General features: G+C 41.2%; 1 long non-coding RNA gene across 5 annotated transcripts in view; it reads right to left on the reverse strand.

Moving 5' to 3' along the window:
• The window catches only part of LOC138118452 (uncharacterized), a 143,927-nt gene extending 123,694 nt beyond the window's left edge, over positions 1 to 20,233 (reverse strand). For all 5 annotated transcript variants that reach the window (XR_011155156.1, XR_011155155.1, XR_011155150.1 and 2 more), the window contains exon 1: positions 20,082 to 20,233. This is a non-coding gene — a long non-coding RNA (uncharacterized lncRNA). The remainder of the gene's footprint in view (positions 1 to 20,081) is intronic.
• Between the last annotated feature and the right edge of the window lie 228 nt (positions 20,234 to 20,461).

Raw genomic sequence — 20,461 nt, forward strand, 5'->3', positions numbered from 1 at the left:
TCCAGTGCAGGGCTAACACACTCCCAGTGCAGGGCTAACACACTCCCAGTGCAGGGCTAACACACTCCCAGGGCCCAGTGGCTGCAAGGCACACAGTGATGGAGCAGGGTGCTGTCACACCTGAGCAGGTTAGAAAAGGCACTTTGGCCATCTTTCCCCCTTGCACTGATTGCCACAAGGAGCAGCAATATGCTGGATTATGTTTTTATTTTGCAGGGTATAAATTAGGCAAAAAACTAATGGGCATTAGGAAATGATAATTAAAAAAAAAAAAAAAAATCCAAGCGTTGCCAGTGGTTTGGTCTACAGCCCTTCACTCTGTGTGAGGCAGCACTTTCCAGGTCCCACTGCCTTCAGGCTGGGGTAGGGGAGAGGAGTTGAGGGCTGCCTCTCCCAGCCCAGCACTGGGAGCCACTCTGCTATTCAGAGTGTGAGGAAAACCCTGCAGCTTTCTGCCCCCCTCCCTGACTGACACCATGAGAAGCTGGTACCTGTGTACCAGGAGCAGCATTTGCAGATCGTTGTGGTTTGCAAGGCACTGAGACCCTGCAATGTGACAAACTGATGGGGCACTACCCTTTCCATGGCCCTCTCCCCATCTCTCACACACGGACGTGGTCCTTGGTGCTTCCCTGGCAGCAGGGCAGGCAGGGAGCCCGAGCCCTGGTGCCACTCCTGCTCTCACCTTGAGGAGAAGCTGTAAAGCCTGGAAATAAAGACATTCCCTCTTCTGCACATCCAATTTAATTACTTCTGCTCTGCTGATCCCTGCCTGGCCCTCAGATAAAAGTATAATCTCCATACAGTGAGTTGGGAAAATACCACAGGGAATGAGCCAGGGTTTGAAGGGAGAGCTCTGCACCAAGAATTCCGTGTCTCTCATCGGGGAACAGGATCTGCAGCGACTCAGGTGAGCCAATCAACATTGCCCACGTTATACAAAATTCATCCAACTTAGCAGCAAGCCCCTGATGAAGAATTAGTCAAATAAGTTATAAAAAGAAATTCAAATGCATGAGACTATTGCCACCTGTTTGAAAGAAATTTATGAACAAAAATGAAGTTTCATGAATAAATTATTCACAAGTTATATCCCCATTGCTTTTCATTAACTTTGATAAAACACACTTTCATCTCTTTCCCTTGCAAATCATTTAGACAGATCAACCTTTTCACTCAACATATTTTAACTAAACAGTAATAAATCCTGAGCAACCAAGCAATCTTTATGCTCAGAAATCAGTGCCTATCGTAGCCTGTATATAACAATCTAGGTTTCATTTCTTTGCTGAGCAAAACCAATTCCATTTCCAGAATGCCATCACTGGTAACAGACATTTAATAGGCTGCCTTTCTCCAATAAGCTGTATCTTTGAAATAAATCTTGCTGACTCTAATGCTTATAGAAACACTATCTGGGTGTGCTGTGAGACACTTCTAATATCTACATCCCAAAACACCCTTTCCAATTTTGTGGCAAAGAAGCCTTCATGAACAATATCGAATTCAGTCAATCAGATTATTGCATTAAGAAGTCTGTGTCTGTCTGCGGGAAGGCAGCCTGAGTTTCCTCTAAAAGAGCAGAATTAGCCACAGATTCCATCTCTGTTACCTGTGGTCTTAACATCCACATGTGTCAAACCATAAGACACTACAGTTTTGTTGTCAGAAGGAAATATATGGAAGTTTAATCTAGCCTTAAAACAATATGCAATTATCTATGGACTTCGGTGTGTGACAATTAAGGTCCAAACAAAGGCACTGGGCTTCACTAAATAAGTCTTTTCTCATTGTAGCAAAGAATAAAAGATGCAGCTCTGCTTTGCCTTAAAGTGCATCTCAGTACATCCCTGGCTGCACAGGCAGCAACTGCAAGTGGACAGAAATATTCACTCAGCATGGCAGATCCCAAAGCCCAGCAAAGTCAGGGGCCAGGGAAGAGGGAGCAACAGCTGCTCCTACATCATGCTCCTGCTGCCACCAAAAATCTCTTGAAATTATGCATCATCTTGCAAGGTACTTGGTCTTATTATAAAACCCAATCATGCAAAACCTAAGTTTTACAAACACTTCAAACACATGAACCTTTCATTCTTTACATACAAGCCAAGGGAGTCTATGTACCCATCCACTATATTTGCCTTAAGCATCTCATTACAAACGAGTAAATTCATCCATAAACACCAAAATGCATATGCTTAGGCTGTAATAAGCAACTGGCTTTCTCCAGCTGCAACACACATGAGACAAAATTGTTCAATTTACATCAATTATTTTGAACAATAGAGACAAAGTCATTACAGAGAGCACTGTCCAAGTAACATTCTACTCCATTATTTAGATGGCATTCACCAGCATGGCAATCCATCACTCCCTTTGTGATTGTTCTAACCAACACTTCACCATCACCCACAAACACAACCCTCAAACAGTATCCTCATCTACAGCAATACCTTGGGTAGCTCTGGTTTGTAATGCCACTGCTGTATTTAGTCCAGAGAATTTTAAATAGGTGCAATAAATTAATTCTCTCTCCTCACGGACAGTAAATATTAGGAGTGAGGAACCTTTGGTATAACTCATGCATCTGCTCTATTTCACAGTGTTTATCAGCATTTCATCTGTTCACCCATATGGGCTGCCTCATTTTTATAAGGAATTACTCAATATTAGAGATTCATGCGCTGGAACGTTCCATACACTCTTGATATGATGATTATAATTAGATGTGTGAACCAAATTGATGCTCGTGAAACCCTGAACAAATAACCTGCATGGCCATACAAGAGCTTCAGATTTTAATACACCCTAATTTATGTTTGGAGTGCTAAAACACTAATAATACCAAGGAGTAATTGGCTGGCATTTAAAAACCCTATTAAGCTAAAATATGTTAACATAAACCTGTTGTTAGCAGGGAATAACCAGTTGTCACCTAGAACACTGCTCCTCTTCTACCTCCCTCTGCTTTTTACTCTGCTCGAAAATTGAGGCACCAAACACAGTCACTGCTTGGGAAAATCCTGTCGTATTGTTGGCACCTCTAGAAGTGATTTATTTTCTTTCCCCAGCACAACCAGTTTCATACTTTCATTACCCAGACATACTTTCAGCCTGACCCTTATCACCCAAGTGATGGCTCAGAAAAAAATCTTTGCCTGAAAATATCCACGGAGTCATTTCATGAGGGACAAGGGGGCACCGGGACACGGCTGCTACATCCCAATCTCGTTCTGACCCTCGGGGACTCTGCTCCTTGCTCAGTGTGAATAGAAAAGCATGTCAAACAACAGCTGGAGCCAAGGTACACAGAAACCCTCACTGGGCACGGGAATCACACAACACTGAAATTCACACAGCATGGAAAATATTTTTCCACAAAACTTTATCTGTGTGGCCTAAAAAGCAAGAGGCTAGAGAGCTCTCCTGTCACACCCTGCTTCCAACCCATACACAGGCCATAAAGTGCTCCCAGCCCTGATCTCATTTTTTAACTCTTACCTATATCACCATGCTCAATAGAGTATTTTCATGACAGTTTCTAGAGACATTTAGTTTCTTTTGTTTTATTAAAAAGAATAGACAGAAAAAAAATCTTGCCACTTTGTCTTTCATAGTTTAGGGAAAACTTGTTTGCACTCCTTTAAAGCTGTTTCAGCTCTCAGGATGAGCACTGTGCTTAGATAAATCAAGGGCAGCAATGACTGGGCTCATAATTCCCTCCTCAAGGGAATCACAATTATTATAATGGGTTCTATTCATGGGATTCCTATGTTTTCAGGTATAAAATAGAGGCCCACAGCATCAGGAGCTTACATATGTATCAAAGCAAAAGCATATTTAAGTACAGAATGAGCAACTGCAGTGCCATAACATGTAATGTTGACTTTTTAGAAAATGTTAATAGGTTTTTGAAAGGAAATATAACTAGCTTAATAAATTTCTCTTTAAGGACATCCACCAGAAGCCAGAGAAGCTTTCTCCAAGTGAAATTTAAAATATAAAACAAAAGACAGGCATAAGGGATTAATTTTCAAAGATCCATCCAAACTCTCTATTATTGATTTCCATAAGAGCTTTCAAACTGGCCAGGATTATTTAACACATATACTTTCTATTCTCACAGCAGGATCATGACACATACACAAATTAATATTTTTAGCCAGGACAAAGCACCACACACTCACACCCAACTCCTCAGCAGTAGTCTGGTGCTCTTATCTGGTGACAACTGACTTCTGGTTGGGTGAAATGGGCTTTTGGTTTTAATTGCAGTGACACTAAAAACAGGTGAACAGCAAGAAAAAGTGTCCTATCTGAAGCATAGCAGACAGCTAATTATTGAGTGGGAGATTGATGGAACCTGTTAAACACATTGGGAAACTTTTTAATTAAAGCTATGAGAAACATAAACCCCTTCTTTGAATTCTAAGGGGGAAAGACTTGTCTGGGTTCTGGGTTGTTTGTTGTTGGGTTTTTTTGGATGGTGTTGGGTGTTTGGGTTTGGGGTTTTTTTTCAGGGGGAGGGTGGTAGTGGGTTGAAATTTTATGTAGTCAGAAGTCAACCTCCTTCTTTATTAGCTCCTGGTTTGGGTAATGAACATATTAATGAGTTTTCTTGGCTTGGCAGTGAATGATTGTTTTTTAAAGTTGTAAGATAGGCAGCTGGTAGCTGCTCTGCAGAGGGGAATTCATCTGTGCCTTACCCACAGCATCACATCCCTCCAGTGAGCACCAGCTCCAAACAAACACTACATCAAAGACTGAAGGTAATTTGTGCTGCTTCATATCCTCAGTGTAAGTTTCCAGCAAATATTTTTGTAGAAAAGAATAGAAGTTTCATAGTAGTTAGGCAGCCAGGTTTAGGGATTTGAATATTAAAAAAAAATATGGGAATCAATGAACTCCCAATCATGATTATTTTATTATCTATGTATACATTTATATTTCTATCTCTTCACAAGAGAATTTAGGCATTCCTTTTGAATACATATATGTATGTGAAAGTGTGATAATATACCTATTTTCTCAAGAATCTGAGTGTGCAGTATCTTGACAAACCTTTTAAATTTTAATGCTTAATTTCATACTGACATTTTAGTTTCCTGTGAGAGATTCTGAACGTGACAGGAATATCAGCAATGTAAAACTGCCAAAAAGGCTTTACCTGCTTGAAAAAGAACTAATGGAGCTACTATTGTCTAATAAACAATATGCCTGTACCCCAGACAGCTCCTCTGAATGAAGGTCCCAGAGGAATCTGATTCAGCATCACTTTTAGATGAGATTTGCAATTCTTCTCATCAATTAATTTTTTCTTTTTAAGCAAGAGATATTTAATTGAATGTAATTAAATCACTACAATCAACACAGGTTTTAATAGCAAAGTGCTCCCTGATGAGTTTCATAAAGTCGTGTGAGTGAAAAGCACATGAGAAAAAAGCTGGGGCCATTGCTTAGGTGTACATGGCAATTTCCTCATCAGCAGCAATTTGGATAATATTCATGAACAACATTTCGATAGATTTGGTTTTTGTTGGGATTTATTTTGTCTGCCTAGTTCGAATGAGATTGATATATATCAAAAATTCTCCTGATTAACATTACTGCATGTATTTATGAACAGCACACCCTTGCAAACTCTTTTATTCTGACTTCAGCTACAGAAGAGTCTTTCTGACTTGTACTTTGATACTCAGTAATTGTCACCAAAAGACTCATGTAATTTTCATTATGCTAACTTGATAGGAATCATTTAATAGGCACAAATCTGTTCCTAGTTTTTAAAGGAGAGATGCAAGACCTTAATGCTGCTATGGATTCATGTATGTTAACACTTCTCCACTTAGTGCCTGATTGGATGTTGTTTGAGGTCTGGATTTATATTTGATGGAATCAGTGACATTCAACAGAAAAATCTGAGCATTTGTACAGAAATAAAGTAGACTCCAATTTCAATAATCTAAACTTAAACCTGATTTCCAGAGCAATACAGCACTTATGTTGTTTAATATCACTGCTCTTTAAAAGATGACAATGGCTTTTTATCTGCTTTGCATATATCTATCCTGCTAACTGCACATTTGGAATACATGAATTTATTCTTTTCCAGACACCTGGGACAGCCTGCAAAGTGTTCCTACTGAATTCTTATCTGTATGGATAGACCATCAACAGTTACAGGAACAAGACTGCCAGACTACATAATAATATAAGTGAGTCACCTTTGAAGTATTCTGAGGTCAGCTCAAGAAATAACCAAAACCAGGGTTAACAGTCCCCAGCTTGGTAAATCACTTATGGATTTCAGAAGCATTCCTAAGTATCCATTTCTTGTAGCCAAGTCCGCCTGTAATTTTAAATTAATTTTAGCAAAAGCAGCTCTCCTGGGCTTGCTTCACCTTATTTCCTTGTAGTGAATATTCACCAGAAGAGACCCCATAGGCACAAGGACAAATCATGCAAGCTTGGAGAGCACTGCCTGCTATGAGGACAGTTACTGCCAGTAAATACCAGGTTAGTGAGCTTTGAACTGAGAACTATATGCAATAAACAGAAAGTTTCACTTTATATGACAAATTGCAACGCAGCAGCATATTTTCAACTAAATCACACTGTGGTCCTTCCCTCTATAGCAACAAAACTCAAGAGAAGGATAACATTTGGGATTCTGTTCAGAACTCCCATGCTAGCTCTGTTTAGAGGTATTGTATAACAACTTTGAAACTACTCATCCATTCTCACCTTAAGGCAGTTTTCCTACAGTGGTGTTTTTATGGTGGCACTAAAGTCTCCATGTACCAGCAGCTTCCACTAGTGTGGAAGTTTTTATTATCAAGTGAAAAAAATGCTGAGACATGAAGTTACTGTAGGTTTAGCACCTGCTAAATTGGCACTGCTGTATCTGAGGCACATGTGAGTCTATAGACTGGGGAAATTCAGGGCAGTAACAGGACAGGTTTGATTGATTTAAGCACTAGGCTGATTTCAGCAGTGATAAAATAATCACAGTTTCCCTCTTCCCTACCCAAGAATGCTTTTGTTTTCTAAAATGACTTTCAGGCTATAACTTGGCTGCAAATGTGAGAACTCCAGAGCAATTTTACTCTTTGTTTCTTTTCAGTGGTAAAGCATCATTTCTTATGGGCCCTTTCCTAAATCTAACATCAGGTCATTCATGCAAGTATTTAATTTTGTTTACATGTTTTTTTCCCTTTCAGTAAATTTATTAATTGTTGTGGCAGTTTCATAAATCAGACACTTCAGAAAGCATTTTTATTAATATGCCCTGAAAAAGGCCATGACATTTACAAAGAGAAGAGAAGTTACACTTTCATTAATTTAATAGTTATTGCTGCCACCAGATTCTTAGAGAACCATTTTTATCATAAGGATAAAAGATATTTCAACAAACTACGTATAACCACATTGCATACAAAAATCTCCATCAACTGCAGTCACAGCAATATGTGGAAAACAGGGTATATAAGTTTTCAAAAATGCCCTTGTAGACCAAGAATTCAAAATATATATCATATCTAAACTTTAAAAAAATCCAAGAGCTTTACTTCATGACATTCAGATCAACACTTCGGTTAGAATAAATTCCAAGAAAATGAAAAGTCCTGAATAATGATATGATTGCAAAATGGAGCCACATTGAACTGATTAAATCAGCATAATAGAGCGTTGAAATACTCATTTTAAAAGCTGAATTTCCCTTAAATGAAGTTAGCAGCACCATAAACAAAGATCCAGGAATTATCCCTAGAAAAAGAACCCTAAGAAAGTGAAAAATGCTTTAAGAACTGGCATACAGCTACTTTAGCAGAAAAGAGTTCAAAGTCTATCCAGCAGGGTTATCACCATGGGGGCTGCCCATAAAAACCCTTCGTGTACAGGACCAGCACACCCACCCTGGATGGGGGCAGATGTTCTGCAGCTGCAGCAGCCTCAGGTGGCACTGCTGCTGGGGCACAGCTCAGCCCATGCAGCAGCAGAAACCTGGCTCAGCTGGGTATTACACTGTCTCCTCACTCCCACCCAAATATTCCCAGATAATTCCTTAGGCAGTCATTTAGCACAGCACCTTTGGAGCAGACTCATGAGAAGGCTTAAGAGGGTAAAAAAGCAGGACCCTCACTTTTTTTTTAAATAAACTTTCAGCTCCTTGAAACCATTTTGCTACTTTATGCTAAAATCCTTGGGAGAAGATGTTCAAGTAGTTCATTTATAGAATCAAGCAGAGTTAAAAAAAAAATAAACAACATCCAGAGTGCGGAAAAGGTCTCACAAATATTTATGTCAAATAATGCCTGCTCCACCTGTGTTTGACAGAGGGCCCTGGAAGTTTTTGAGTCTGCCTGGAGCAGAAAGTGTAATGAGGTAGGTGTTACCAACACCTTTTTACAGCAGAACCACCTGCAGGGTGCCAGGGCAGACCCAGTTAGAGCAGATCAGCTTTGGAGCAGCTGGGACACCTTGCCCATGGACACGGAGTACTTATCTCCCTAAAACCCACAGTGGCTCCCTGCTGGCATAAAATTATTGTTGCTACTTTCATGATCAGAAATAGAAGCAACACCATGTGGGAAGCCTACTGCAAGGCAAAAGCCCAGAGCTGCCTGTTTGTGCCAGGCAATAAGGCTGCACCATAACCAGAGAACCATCTTCCCTTAGCCTGCAGCCTCAGCTCCGCCGTGCTGGAGCTCTCCCTGTAACCTGCACCAGGAGGATTTACACAGACACACCCCAGGGTGCTTCTCTTGCCTTAACAAAGGCACTAAAACTTCCTCCTGCTGTCCCCTGGCTCGGGCATTTATCCCGGACAAAGAGACATCGATCAAAATCCTGTAAAACCCCAAAGACTACAGATAGCAGGCACCATACCCATATAATTCTTCATAAGTGGCAGAGCTGCCAAATCCTACCTAGCACAGTTCAAGCTCTGCTCTGGGATTAGCATGAGGCTGACTGAGATGCATCTGCATTTTTTAAATTCCTGGTTTTTAAAACCAAACTGTACAGAAATCTTTTTCTAGCTTTATTAAATAAAATGTACATGCAGGGAAAATAAAAGTACAGATGCATCATTTGAATACACAAATACAGTTTCCACAGAGAACTGTGAATCAGGTTTCTTCTGCTGTTATAATTTACAATTACTTATCAAGTTAGCTCCTAATTGTCTTTTCAGAGTGCACTCAATTACAAAATTAGAATCCTTATCTTCCTGTAACAGCCACCTTCTAGACAGATCCACATAAAATGTACAAATTGACTAGAAGAATATTTTTTCCTTATACTGTTCCTGTTCACCAAAAGGTTGTCCTAAATCAAAGCTTAAGTATGCTTTTGTTTTTCTGCTAAAGAAAGCAAAGCAGCTGCTTTCTGGAAGTGGCTTATTAGCCATTTGCTTATACAGAGACCAGGTGGTGTCATGAATTAATTCTTTTACACAGAATCACGATTTTTGCGCTTTTTTTTAAGACCAACCTTTGACAAAAAGGCATTCTTAATATCCCCCTTTTTTACTGACAGCAATCATTCACTCCAAATGAAGGAGGAAGAAAAAAAAAATAATTTCTTATTTCATCCTTTCCCTGTCTCTTTTTAAAAGCGGGGGAAAGCCTCAATGTTTTGTTCAACCTCCTTGTTTTATGGAGGTCATCTACTTCAAAAGGGCTGAAACAATTAGCAAAAATCACTTCCCTCTTTGACTGAAGAATTAATAGATACTCCTCACACACCACTGGCTCATGCTGAGCAGGAGGGTAAAACAAAAGCACACCAAAATCCCCTCCCATCCTTCGTACAAGGCTGTTTTCCCCAGCTAATAAACAGGATGAAACGCAGAGCCAAGGCTGCCAAGGCCCAGGGCTGGATGCTTTGCAGCTTTAAACAGGTCTCAAACACACTGGAAGTATTGTGATCCAGCAAATAAAATCTGAGCACCCTTCAAAGTCTGCCAGGATCAAGTCTATGTTTCACCCAGAGCAGGAAAACTTTGACATCCAACAAATTCAAGCGGTAATAGCCTGTGAAAAAGGACAGTTAAGTATTAATGCCTGTACAAATAACAGGCCTCATTCATTTGGAGCGCCATTTATCTCCCTCTTCCATGCTCTCCTGAACGTATTTGCATTTTCCTCTTAGAGGAGACCTAAGTAAGGCTTTCCACTCCAACTCATAAAATGAGTCAGTACAGCCCAGTTTTTCACGTCTCTACACTGAGAGAGTGTTCATCCACGTGTTCATGCACATGAACGCTCAGGCACGATGCCAGCACTGCACCAGGGAGTGTGAAAGGAGCCTGCACACCCCTGCAGATTCCCACATCTCTGTTAGCTCCCCAGATGTGGGAACCCCTGTTCCTTGCTCGGGCTCTGTCTGGACACAGCTCCCAAAGGAGAGATCCTCGCTGTCCTCTGAGGTGGCACAAGGCTGAACACATCCATGCACCAGCTGGATTAACAGCGTTAATTGTGGAACTGAGGCTCCACCACTCCTGCTTGAAGACTCTTGCAGCCTCAGCCCAGTCCTCAGAAGGAAATTCTATTTCTACCAATGCCTGAAAGGAGCCTGCAGAGAGAGTTCCAAAGCACAGAGAATTCCCATCTGACACCACAGTGCACAAAGGGTATTGTGTCCAGGTTTAAGGTTTCATCTCCAGGTAGCACCAATTTCTCAACATCTATTTTTGGTTGCTTATCTCAAAAGCTTCCCATGGACAAACTGTTTTGGGAAAGATTAGAATAAAGACAGATGGGTTATTCATGAACCAGTTCAAAGTCACTGGGAGTCTCGTACTGGACTTTGTGGTTTTAACAGTGGAGAAATGGTGGAAAGGGATTTTTAGGAGGGTACACGTGGTTAAGTAGCATAATTCTGTCAGTCTGGCATTGGGTAATGCAAGAAAGGCGTGAGAAAGATGATTGGAGCAGACAGCAGAACTGCAACTCTAAATTACAATAAATAAATTGGAAAGAAGGAAAAATCCTACCGTTTCAAGAGAGTCACATTTTTGGTAGTTTTCAGATGTGAACAGAACTCCCTAGGAAAGCCCAGAGTTGTGTTTGGGTAACCCTTTATAACAAATTTAATTCACTTTCCAGCTTTTACTTTCCATGACATTTTGGCCATTTTGTAATTTCAAGGTAGCTGCATAATTTTGCATACATTTAAGGTAAGTGGTTAATCATTATTAATTCTATTGGTATTCTCAGTGCTAACAGTAACCATTATTAACCTATTTGACAATATTACAGATTCCTTCAGCATTAATGTGATTGTAATATGTAAATCCATAGGAATTCAATTGTAAATTACCATTATTCAATGTACTTAGCTTCAATGCATAATTCTGCAATTTGTGCAGAAGGAAATTACATGTTGACTCATAAGACATAACTTTTCAGGTCTTCAAAAAACCAAATGTGAACAATTTGTACCTATAATTGTATTAAAATGTAGGTGAAATATATAAGGCAGCTCCATTAAAGGAAATATACTGCTTGTATCCTTAGCCATGTTGCTTAAAGGAAAATGCTTCATATTAAGCCAGCTCTTTGCATCAGCTACTCACATAACACAGATTTACTTAAAAGCCAGCAATATGTCAGCAGTAGTAAAGGCTTTAATCTAAAGTATATTAAAGAGGAAGTTTTGACAACTTTAAACATATTACTTTTCAATCAACATGAAAACCTTCAAGGGCCTGTTCCAAAGTCAGTCCCTGGCTTCAGGGTACTTTGGATGCCATCCTGACAAAATCCTTCCCTTGAGGGGAAGCCATGCAAGGAACAGCTGAGGCCACTTGGTCTGTTCAGCCCGGAGCAGGCTGAGCTCAGACCTCTGCTCTGTGACAGGACCCGAGGGAACGGCTGGAGCTGTGCCAGGGGAAGCTCAGGCTGGCTATCAGGAAAAGGTTCTTCACCCAGAGGGTGTTTGGGCACTGGAATAGGCTCCTCAGGGAATGGTCACAGCACCAGCCTGACAAAGCTCTCAGGCACAGGGTGGGATTGTTGGGGGGCCTGTGCAGGGCCAGGAGTTGGGCTCTATGGTCTTTGTGGGTCCCTTCCAACTTAGGATGTTCTATGATTTTCACAGACAGCACATCTTTCTTATAGTCCAAGGGACTTCACAGCCCTTGGGCCAGGACCTCAAGGAAAGAGAACAATTTGAACCCACTCTCACCCTGAAGTGGAGAGAGAACTTGATCTACTCGCTTAAGAGTTGATCCCATTATTTCTCTGGGCTTTTTATGAAGCTACTGGAGGAAGTCAGACAATACATGGCATCAAAATGTCAATCATGTTCAGCAAGATTTCATTCTCTGCTCTCAGGAGTGCCATTGAGTTCAAACAGAGCTCTGCAAAATGATCAGAATTTTACCTACACACTTTAAAGGGAGTGATCTTTTCAAGTTATTCACTTGAGTAATTTCATTGATGTTTAAATTTAATGGAATTGCTCACATATACATTGGAGGTTTGTGAGTTAGTAGACAGTAAAAAAAAAATCCAAACTTTTATCAATGAAGTTCAGATAAGAACTTTGGAAAAGAAAAATTTTTGCTCCAGGCTGTGCAGTAACATAAAATTGGGCTGAAAATTTCATGAGAAGAGGCTTTTATGATCTGCTCATTTTCGCCAGAAATATTGCAAGAACAATTTCTGATGATGAAGACTAGAGCTGCAATCTCGTTATTCTGCTCTTTTGGGCACAAGGATTTGAAATTCTAGAAATAGGGGGACTTAGAAGGAAGATATTCTTGGATTTATCACCTCAGGATTTTTTAGGGCCGACTCATGAACCCATTCCAGATGGAAGTTAAATTTGCCTCTGTCAATAACCAAGTTTCAGAACATGAAATTGGCTTTCTCAGTTAAATAATCATTGAGCCAAGGAGGACTGAAGCCTGATCAGGCTCTTAATAGAAAAACACCATGTTTCCTAGCTAGTAATGTCCTGTTAGCAATTTCTTCCTCTTCCTAGCATTCATTCAATTCCCCCAGTGTTTTATCAAGCTCTCAGCAGTAGTTTTACTCCGTAAGATGGAGTACACAAACAAGTGCTGCATCTCTGACGATACATGCAGCAGACCTTGGCCATCAAGGCTGAGGTCTGCAGGTGTTGGGACAGTCATGTTGTACCATTCCACCCCCCAGCAAGGGCTGGGGAGGAGAGCACAGCCCAGCACGGCTGCACAAGCACCCAGCCAGTCCTGCAGTGTTGGAATAACATCCCAGCTCTCGCTCCTTCCCTCCTCCTGCTGGCACTGTGTGCACATGGATCAATACCTGCATCCTACAGGCGACACAAATCCATGTTCTACCTTCCTGTCTCTGCATCCAGCCCAGTGATTAAAGGAGAGCAGGGACTAGGTGATCTCACTACACAAAAAGGATATAATTGGGCTCAGTACTTTCCTAAATTAATCTGGTGTCTCAGGGTAGCATTCCTTGTGCTGCAGCAGATATTCAGCACCCTCACATCTAACAGTAAAATTGTAGCAAGTGCCAAAGCGCATTTTGCCTTTTCTGCAGCAATATTCCACTTTACCCTTCTCTCTTCTTTTAATGACTGCAAGGACATCAGGTGCTCTTCAACCTTTATACCCAACAAAGCACCAAGTCTGCAACTGGCTCAAAACCTTTCTGTTGTGCCTGCAGCTACAGCTGTCCAAGGGAGATTTTTGTCGTTTTGGACTCAAGTTCCTTGAATTATTGATGGCAAAGACAGTCATACAATATTTAGTAGATTTAGCTACCTCCTGTGTAAAGTTTTAATCCTTCCTCCTCCATTTATAGCTCACACACACAAGAAAAACCAAGCAGTTTAACATTTCTTTAGCTGCAAACTGTGTCTATTAGTAGGTATTGCTGCAGCCTTAAAGAGCAAGCATAGAGCTGTGCCTCAGATTCCTTAGGAAAAGGACGTGCTGAAGTTTGCTACCTACAGAACAGAACATTTGACATGTCTAAGAAACAGAAAGGTAAGAAATTCTCCAGAGAGAGAGTGGGAAGGATGATGCACTGGCTTCTGTGTTTCTGCTGATCACCTTTTGATATCCCATTGGTTTAGCTGTAGGACTGCAGGACTGAGAGCAGCATCCCTCAAAATGGAATGCAAAAGGGAAAGTGTAAAAGCTCAGCGAGTTCTCTGCAAGTATGTTAGAAAACTGGAAGCAGAATAAGGCTGGATTGTAGATTATTCAGCACACACATTTTGCCACAGGGAATAATCTTCCCATAGAACTAGCAGCTCTTTTTGTTTTCACTTCAATAGCCCCATTGGGAGGCTTTTAACATTGACTTCTCCCCCCTCCAAGAAACAGTGCAAAGCTGGAGCAGTGATGGCTGTTTGATCCTGTTCCCACTGACGTTAATGGTGAGCCCCACACCGCTTGCTCATGTCAACAGTCTTAAAATAAGGATCAGCCAGTGTTAAATACTGATCACTGTGTAAACCTGAGAAAAATGTTAACATTCATAGGAAGCTGAGAGTAATGTTTATTTTTTCTACCCTATTAGGTTGCCCTTTCAACTTTCAGAATTTGTTTTCACTGTTATCTTTCTGGCTTGGGCAAAGCCGCCCTTTCCATTTTCCTGGGAGAAATACATGTCACAAATTATCCTTACCCCCCCCCCCCCCATCTTTACCCATTCCTATCATAAGTATTATTGAAAAGAAAAAGGGGGAAAAAAATAAAAGCCAGGACTATGAGGTTGATAGATTTTGCAGAATGATCTGGCCACGCTTGTCAGCAGGGACTGCAGCTATCAAGCCCACTATTCATACAGTTTAGCTGAAGACCACTGCACTTAAATCTCCTCACAACGTTAGGCCCATTTGGTTCTTAAAAGGGCCAGATTTGATCACCTGAAATGGGCCAGCAAGCTATAGTCAGAGACAAGGACTCTTCCCTCCCACTGCAAATCCACAGACTCCCTTCCTACAAAGCCCATCTCCTCCCAAACATCCTCTGAAGGAAACTCTACTGGAAGGGTGCTTGGGGCTGAAAAGGCAAAGGAAATGAACAAATGAAGAAACATCAAGGGCCTGATCTAGTAGATAGGAGCTGCTTTTGAACAAGAGGGAGACAGAAATAATCCTTTGCACCAGATTCATAGCAAAAGAACTTTCAGGTGTGACTCACCTCTGGCAGTGCCTGTCGAAGTAGAGAAAAGGAAACAAGCTGGATATGAGGACCCAAAAACAAAGTGTGGGAAAAGGTAAAGTAGAAACCAACTTAATTTGGTTTACAGCTCTTCCAGGCTGAATTCAGCCATAACTGTATACTTTTGCAAATAAAAGACAGTGTAAAGGACAAGAAAGGGGCTAAAATAGTTCATCCGTGCACATGAATTAAATTGCTTCACTGGTTCTTCTCTTCACTGAGACCAGTTGGACACACGTCCTTGCTGAAGCAAGCAGAGTCCAGCTCATTGCCACTGCTCTCCCTATGGTTCAAACATGCATAATGCATGTGCCTCTGACAGCTTCTCCCAGCCACAGAACTGCATGTCCTCATTTATTGGGACACAGAGGTTTGAGCTGGGACTGGGACTCAAAAGCCACAGGGTCCATGGCTAATTACCCTGTTAAAACAGACCCAAGAGTCCAAAGGAAGATTAACTTCTCTGCTTGAAATGAAGATGTGCTAGTAATTATCTTCAGTGTTGTTTCCTACTTCACTTGTTCATCTCCCAGTATATTTTCAATTACATCCAAGAACTACAATAAAACAGCATTTTATTGCTAAGCCAAGCACTCCAAAATTAAGAATTGCCAGAATTAGAACTGCCCATTCAACTTCAATTTGGCCCCACTGTATACATGAATGGTTCTAATTAGATGATCACACAATATTTTATCCTCAGGACCCTTGATTAATTTGCATTCTGAACACACTGCTGGGGACTTCAGAGCTATTGAAAACAAATAAACAAAGAAAAAGTAGTTTTTATATACCAGCTCATACACAGTTCTGAAAAACACAAAAAACTACTCGAGGACAGTATTTAACCTCATGTTTCTAAATGTTTGGGGAAAGAAGTGCAGTAGTTGTGACTGCCACAAGGTAGTCACTCACTGATGTGAAAGAGGGTTAGAACAGGGAACTGATACAGTTCTGGCACACACCTACAGACTGTACAGCAGCACCTGATAAAGAATCATCTCGTGACAGGCTAGGAATTGAACCCTCTTGTCCATCTTCCCACATAGGAGAGGGTTCCCCTGGAGCCATCCACACATCAAGTCAAAGGGAACCATTTCCTAATGCTGTCACTAAAATGGATTCAGCTCTGTACCAGTGGCTGTGCACAGCAGCCTCACACAGAGTTCTACCCCACATCTCGGCAGAAAACCTGCAAGTTCCTCAGAAACAGAACCTGCAGGGCTTTTCCAGGCTCTCTCCAAGACTCATGGAAGCAGGCCAGTCTGTGATACTTATGCCCAAAAGCCCTTTAATCGACCAGAGGAAAAATTCTGGTGTGCAAATGCCGCACTGTGGTTTCTAACAACTCATCCACATCATCTGCAGGCACGAGGGAGTTCCCTCTGTGTGCCCAGCCAAGCCCCAAGCTGGACTCATCTTCCCCTTTTGGGGATTAGCTCTGGGCTGTCACAACACTGCACACAGCCTATAAAACCCTCTATCACCTTGTGCTATACTGATAAAGCCTGATAAAATTGGTTACTGCTAAAAATAAGTTATTTCTATTAGGTAACATTTTTAAGCCCTAACCATTTGATGGTTTTTCCTCATTTTAAGCCAGCACATGCATTCATTGTAGCAGAAAAAACACCAGAACCAAATTGCATATCCATCATCTTTTGTTTTCCATGGGGATGTGGCATAAACACTCGGACAGCTTGTATAATGACAATAAAAACCTTGAATGCAAGTTTCTCATATAGAGCTAATCCAAATGCCAGCTGGATCAATTACCACTGGCCACAAGAATTTTCTTGCTTAACTGCAAAGGAGTCCACACTGTTCCCTCTTCTGAAATAAGTCTTAGGCAGATATTTATAACCTGTGGCACACTGTCTACGTGCCTGGGAGCTTCTCAGTTTGTTTTACTGGCATTGTTAAATATAGTTTTCTCTGTTCATAAAACATCTAAAATAGATTCTCAGAAATATAAGTAAAGAGGGTAGAACTTTGTCATCTTTCCAGCCCACAAGGCACTCGTTTGCTCTTTATGTGGAGGAACACAAGAGGCTTACAATGAAAACAAACAGTGAAATTATACTGGAATTGCAACAAGGAATGTCAAGAGCAGCTAGTGCTAATGAGATAGGAATAGAAAGTTTTCCTAAGGTAACTTCTAAACCATTCTTATAAAATACATAAAGAATACAATTTTATAGCAGTTTAAGTATAACTAAACATATTTAATGAGTTAAAAAAACACATTGAAAAGGTTGCAATGATGCAGATACACAAGGCACAAAAGTTCTACATTTAACCAACACTCACATGACTTTGGATTCCTTGTTCTAGTGGAGGTATATTATAAAATAAATTTCATTCCATAATGCTCAAATAAGAGCTCTAACATTCAAGAGAAAGTACAAGAGAGACCAAAACAGATTTCCATTTGGATACAATTCCAATTATATTCTTCTGGGCAGTTTCCTCCCTATTACTTTTAATTAGCTCCTCTGACACCATAAATCACACACAATAGTAAGGGTGGTTTGGGTTTTTGGTTTTTTCCTCTAAAACGTCCTCATTAAAAAACCCACCAAGTGTGAGGAGCACACTCTACTGACAACAGCTAAATATTCCCAGGGCTATGAACACGCTTCAGTTTTAGGAGAACACAGGCAGACCAATGGGGACTGAAAAGAAAAAAAAAGACACCAAAAACTACATCACACCCGAGACAAGCAAGGAGACAGATTTGTGGGAACTGGTAGCTGCTCACCTGTGGCACAGCACATATCCCACAGGTGGCCATATCCCACCCTTGCAAACCAGGGACTTGAAGGGAACCCCCCTTAATGAAGTGCTCTGAAAGGAAGCTGCTCCACTCCGCACCCTAAAGCGACCAGTAAAGCTCTTTGCATTGGAAACAAAGGTGTGAAAGAGTAGCAGCAGCGTTGTAAAGGTAGGTACCGAGGAGTTTCGGATGTCAGCCCACTCTTCCCGTGCACATTTGTGAGCATCTCGCCCTCTGGCATTGCTCCACCGTCACTGTTCTGCTGCTGGGGTTCTGCAAAATGACTTCAACGCTTTCCATGGCACAACAGATTTTCCTTTCTTTGGTTATTTAGTACGGTATGACCCAAAACATACCAACACAAGAAGGAATAGTTTTTAGGCTGGTCAAGCAAGCACTAATGGGTAATTAAAAGTACAGCTGCGTTTAAAACAGCAGGTAATTGGGGAGGGAAGTAAGTGTACATTTAATGGCTTCTGAGCTTGAAAGGTAGAGGCAAGATGAAAGAAAAATCTAAAGTACTGTAATTATAAAACTATAACCTGTGAGTGAGCACCTTTGCTATACTACTCTTAACTAAAACATTGCCTAATTAATTACACTGCTGCCAGATGAATAATGTTCAGCTGCACTCCCTTCACACCTAGAGCACACAGCAGCTTGGGAGTCACACGAGGCTCTTTGATTGAATCAATACAAAGGTTAATACCATCATGAGGGAGTTTTGAGCACATTATCCACAGGATAAACGATTCTGAACTGGCACATGACTCTCCCACCTTATTTTACTGGCTGTCTTAAAGTGGATGACTAAAACAAATAGCTGTAAGAAGGAACTCTTCAGGTGAAACTATGCAGCATTTTATTTCTAACTAACCAGTGGCTGCTCTGACAAGAGCTATTTTTCTCCTCCTTTCCCCCACCAGTGAAGCCACAGCTTTGCCCTTTGTTTTGAGTCAGGCCACTTACTCTCTGTGGCTTCCAGCAGTAAAGATTTTGGACACTAAAGCAGGAAGAAGATTAGTATTTCTGTATTTTGAAAGTTAAGGACTGCTGCTCAGCAAAAAGAAAAAAAAAAATCTACAGCTCTGGTGTAAAACTTCCCTGGAGGGAAGAATTAAGAGGGGAACATGCTCTGATTCTCAAGACAGCAAGATTCCTAACCAATACCCCAATTTCTTTGTTAATTTGCGATTAAGAGAGGATTGATATTACAGCCAGCACTGGATACAGAGTTTTGAGCCTCTAATCATGAGCTACACCTGCCTTGTTTCAGTTACTGGAACCCTCTGTATTTCAGGCACTCGTTATTCCACGTACTAAGACATTGGCAAGGCTGGCAGACCAGCTCCCTGGTTGCTTTGTACCTAGAATTAAGTCATCGAATTTACATCACAAAGAATAAATGTGTTTTAAACAGTTTAATTCCTTCCCTCACTCTCTTAAGCAACAGACAGCACGAGAAGCACCCACTGCAGCTCCTTCAATTGTTTGTGAAGGCTGGAAAGGGAAAAAACATAAATCCACTAATTAACAGAGAAACAGCAATAGGTGGAATCTGGCCTCCACTGTAGCCAATGGGATTTCTGCCAGCCAAGTGCACCCACCGAGTTCAACAATAGTTGTTGGAAAAAATGTTAATAGCTCCTTTAGGGGTTTGGAGTGAGAAAACAAAGTCACTTGGCAGTTGGTTATAGTGGAACAGGATGACACATCAGTGAAACAGAGAACATTTACCTGGCATGAGAAGTTTTGGCACAATAACTCTGCCATCAGTGTGAAGGTACAGTAAAGGTTAGTTTACCTTCATAGTCTTACTGTTTCAGAAAACATTTGGCAGGAACAGTCAGAGCTTAACTGTGGGAGTAAAGCCTTTAGATAAGCATTTCATCCCTGTGTTTTTAGCTTTATATAAAGGGCAGAAGGCAAAAAACCAACTCCAGATAAAATCAAGGAGCATCCTCAAGGGAAGCACCATTCCACAAGCACATACCAACGTGTGAGCAAACTTCCCTTTCTCTAACGGTCAGCCTCAGTCCCTAAAAACGCCAAACTATCAGCCTTCATCCCCTTTCCTTTTGCAGGGTGAGGGTGTTATCACAAGGGCAGCAGCAATTCCCTTACCTTTAGTAGAACAACCACTCCCAGCAGCAGCATGAATCTGCTTCCTCTGACCCAAAGCAACAGGGAAGAGCTTCACAAAAAGACAGAGTTCCTCCTCTCTTCCTTCCCAAGCAACCCACTGCCTTTCTTCCCCGCACCTCTTGTGCAGCAGGTGTTTATAATCCACTGATTAGCTGATTAGCCTCCACCACAGATGTGCACAATCTCAGGGTTGCACCATTTCTCTTCACCTTCTCCCAGCTAGCAGTGATCAGCAGTTGATCATGCCCAGGTGAAGCAGATTTCCCTACTCAGAAAGGCTTTTTCAGTTGTACCAGGTCTTATGGCAGTTCAGTATCTCTTGCCAAATCCATAGATTTACCTACAGTAAAAACACTTCT

The sequence above is a fragment of the Aphelocoma coerulescens genome, chromosome 14, assembly GCF_041296385.1.
Source record: "Aphelocoma coerulescens isolate FSJ_1873_10779 chromosome 14, UR_Acoe_1.0, whole genome shotgun sequence".
Classification (NCBI taxonomy): domain Eukaryota; kingdom Metazoa; phylum Chordata; class Aves; order Passeriformes; family Corvidae; genus Aphelocoma; species Aphelocoma coerulescens.